Source organism: Galeopterus variegatus, unplaced genomic scaffold (assembly GCF_000696425.1).
Source record: "Galeopterus variegatus unplaced genomic scaffold, G_variegatus-3.0.2 Scaffold13429, whole genome shotgun sequence".
Taxonomy (NCBI): domain Eukaryota; kingdom Metazoa; phylum Chordata; class Mammalia; order Dermoptera; family Cynocephalidae; genus Galeopterus; species Galeopterus variegatus.
Window position 1 is genome coordinate 21,341 of NW_007739540.1, and position 4,268 is coordinate 25,608.

Here is a 4,268-nt window from a genome sequence, read left to right on the forward strand (position 1 = left end):
TCTCTCTGCTCCACCATTTTCACAGTGTGATACCCTGCCATCATTACCACCACCACCAAGACCTTCACCAGCTGTGTTGTCTGGACTTTGGACTTCCTAGCCTCAGAAACTGCAAGCAATAAACTTTATTTTCTTTATAAATCACCTGGTTTCAGGTATTTTGTTATAAGCAACAAAAATGGGCTAATACACATAATAACAAAATAATAATGTCCCTGTTCTAGTTCTGATTTTGGTAATTTTAGTCTCTTTTTTTGTGTGGTCAGTCTAGATAAAGGTTTGCAAATTTTGTTGATCTTTCTAAAAAAACAAATTTTGGTTCTGTTGTTTTTCTCTACTGTTTTTTAATTCCCTATTTCATAAATTTCTGTTGTGACCTTTGTTATTTCCTACTTATATTTGCTTTTGTTTTGGTTTGCTCTTCTTTTTCTATTTTCTTAAGGTAGAAGTTTACCTCACTAATTTCATATTTTTCTTATTTCTAATATAGATGTTTACAAGTATACATTTTCCTCTAAGTATTGCATAAGCCCTGAATCCTATTAATTTTGATATGTTGCACTTTGATTTTTATCTCAAAGTACTCTCTAATTTCCATATGATTTTTCTTTTGATCCATTGTATATTCAGGAAAGCATCGTTTAATTTCCACATTTTTGAGAACTTTCTAAATTTCCTTGTTATTATGACCAGAGAACATATTTTGTATTATTTTCTATGATCTTAGTCTTTTTAAATGTATTAAGACTTATTGTGTGACCAAAAATAAAAAATAAACAAAAATAAAAGGGTGTTGACTGGGAAGAGTAGCCATGAGAAAGACTTCTAGGTGCTGCAAATATTCTTCATCAGGGTGGTGAGTTATGCTTGGGTTCATTTCAGAAAGCAGAATCTAAAACAGGAAAGGAGACAAAGCCAATATGGTAAGCTATATTGATGTGCAGAGCTTTACAGGTAAGAATAATTGTGGACATGATGCCACGTATCAGGAGTGGGACACTGGGAAAAAGTAAAACAGGAAAAGAGAGAAAGCCAAGACAGTGGTGTTATAAGGCTGATTACCACAATGGAAAACTAGGATCTGATCTCCCTGTAACCCTCTGATGAGCAATGTAGATTGTGCCTCAAAATTGTCCACCTGAGGGATATGAGAAGAGCACACATCCATGACTCCAGTCCTCTAGTAGTCAGGGACTGCCCATGGGGTGTTAATTCCCCCACACTTGCAGTTTTGAGCACTCATGAATGCTTAGTAGCTTTTCACAGGTGTTTCAACCACACTGAAGAAAAGTCTTAGAGGACAAAAGCAGGGGGTATACAGTGCAACTGAAGTAAGGTTCTGTCATCAATTTCCTCAGCAAGGACTGGAGGCCAAAAAAAAGTTGGCTGAGATGCATGGCACGGTGCAACAGGTGTCTCCTACTACCGTGTTTTAAGGGCAAAGAAACAAAAAATGTATACACAAGATCAGATAGTCAATTTTTTTTATAGGAAAAATTCATGATGCCACCGTGGTGAACTATAGACATTCACAAGCATCATATAGAACTCTAATGATGTTTGAGGAACAAATCTGCTGAATACTCTAGGTTGCTCAGCTTCACTCTACTCTGAATTGAAAATCCAGTGCCTGATGTAAAACACACCTACAGTAGCAGCTGTTCATCTGTTGAGATCCTTATCTTAACCCACCACTTTAAGAAAAACACACAAACTCACATTAGTACCTGTAATTAAACTATATTGATGTGGGGAGCATTGTTGGTAAATGAAGGATTTTATCTGCCTCTGAGCTACTCCCCCCATATTTTGTTACATAGTTACAGTTAACCTTAAATGAGATCTCCATATTGCATTTGTAATCTAAACAATTCTTATTTCTCCAGCTTTCTGGGATCACTATTTACTCAAATCTCTAAATTACAGAATCTATTAAAAAGTATACAAATGAATTCCATTAAGCCAAGTTAATTACCTTATTCTAAAACCATAATTAAATAATTTCTATTTTTACCAACTTTATATATGTTGTATTAAAAGTATAATCATAGGGATCAATTATTTTCCATATAAAAAAATTATGCATGGTGTAGTGGATTGAATTATATGCCCCAAAAACTCACAGAAGTTTGAATTATGTCCCCCAAGTTTCATGTATTAGAAACTTAGCCCCCAGTGTGACTGTTAAGAGGGTGGGAAATCCTATTATGGTACTTGAAAGGTGGAGCCTTGAAGAGATGATTGGATTGTAGTACCATGCAGTAGTGAATGGATTAATAGTTGTGGTCAGGGGTGTGGTTCTGAGGGCTTTAAAAAAAAGTGAATGAGGAGGATACTCTCTGCTCTCTCTGCTCCACCATTTTCACAATGTGACAACCTGCCATCCTTGGTCACCACCAAAGAAAGCCTTCACCAGATGTGTTCCATGTACTTTGGATTTTTTAGCCTCTAAAACTGTAAGCAATAAATTTCATTTTCTTTATAAATTATCTAGCTCTAGGTATTTTATTATAGCAACACAAAAATGGACTAATACAGAAAATTGGTACCAAGAGTGGAGTGTTCCTTATAATAAATACTTGAAAATGTTGAAGCAGCTTTGAAACTGAGCATTGAGGAAAGGCTGGACGAATTTGAAGGAACAGGCTAGGAAAAGCCTAGATGCTCATGGGAGTTTAGAAGACAAGAAAGCCAGGGCAAGTTTGGAATGTTTTAGAGACTGTTTAAATGGTGGTGATCAGAATATTTATGGAAATATGGACTATAAAGATTACTCAAAAGAAGTCTCAGATGTAAATATGAAGGGACTTATTGGAAACTGGGGCAAAGTTCAACCTTGCTATGAATTGGCAAGGATCTTGGCTGCATTGTGTCCATGCCTGAGGACTTAGTGGAAGTTGGAACTTAAGAGTTGTTAACCAGGGCATTTGGTGGAAAAAAATTCTAAGCAGCCAACATTCAGGAAGCTGCATGGCAACTTGTAACAGCCTACACCGAGTTATGGCAGCGAAGGCATAATGTAAAGCCAGAATTTAAAAGGGAATCTAAGTATAAAGATTTAGAAAATTTGCAGCCTGCCCATGTCGTAGAGAAGCAGAGAGCATGTGATGAAGCAGCCCAGTGACCATTAGCTAAGAAGATTAATACAAATAAGGGGATTATCAAGAGAAGGAGGAAAAGGCCCTAAAAGCATTGCAGAGGCCTCTTGGGCTAACACTTCCATTTCAGGCCCACAGACCGAGGGAGGCAAAATGGTCTTGGGCCACAGGCCTGAAGTGCCTTCCATGGGCTTGATGCCCAGGGCCACCTCAAGAACCTGCTTCTAGCACCAGCACCCTGGCTACTTTGGCAGCTCCAGCTATGCCTAAATTGGTCCCAGGTGTAGCTGGACCTGCAATTTTGGAAGATAAAGCCAGAAGCCTTGGTGGCATCCATGTGGTGTTAAGTCTTCAGGCTGGCAGAATACCAAAGCTGTGTAGTCTTGGGAGCCTCCACCCTGACTTTTTTTTCTCTTTGACACACTGATTTCATTTGTTTTAGATATACACCCAGATGTAAAATTGCTGGACCATATGGTAGTTCCATTTTTAATGTTTTGAGAATATCCATACTGGTTTTCATAATACCTTTACTAACTTACATTCCCACCAACAGTGTACAAGTGTCTGCTTTCCTTCACACTCATTCCAAGTGTTCTCTTTCTTTCTTTCTTTCTTTCTTTCTTTCCTTCCTTTGTTCTTTCTTTCTCTCTCTTGCTCTCTTTCTTTTCTTATTAATAGCCATCCTAATAGCAAACTGAATTCAACAGCACATTAAAAAGATTATTTGCTATGAACAAGTTAGATTCATTTCTGTGAAGTAACAGTTTCTTAACAGATGAAAATCAATAAATGTGATACACCACAAAAGCAGAATTAAACACAAAAACCATGTGATCATATCAGTAGATACCAAAACAAAAACAGAAGCATTTGACAAAATTCATCATGCTCTCAAAATGACTAAAAAATCTCCGTTTACTTCTACACAATAAAGGTAATCTATGACAAGTTCAATCTAACATCATACTAAATAATGAGAAGTTGAAAGTTTTCCTCCAAGTTCAGAAATAGACAAGAATACTCACTCTTTTAAATTTTATTAAATTCTATTTAACATAGCACTGGAAGTCCTTGCTAAAGAAGTTAAGCAAGGAAAAGTAAAAGACGTCCAAATCAGAAAGAAAGAAGAAAATGAAATACTTAGAAATAAATTTAACCAAGTAGATG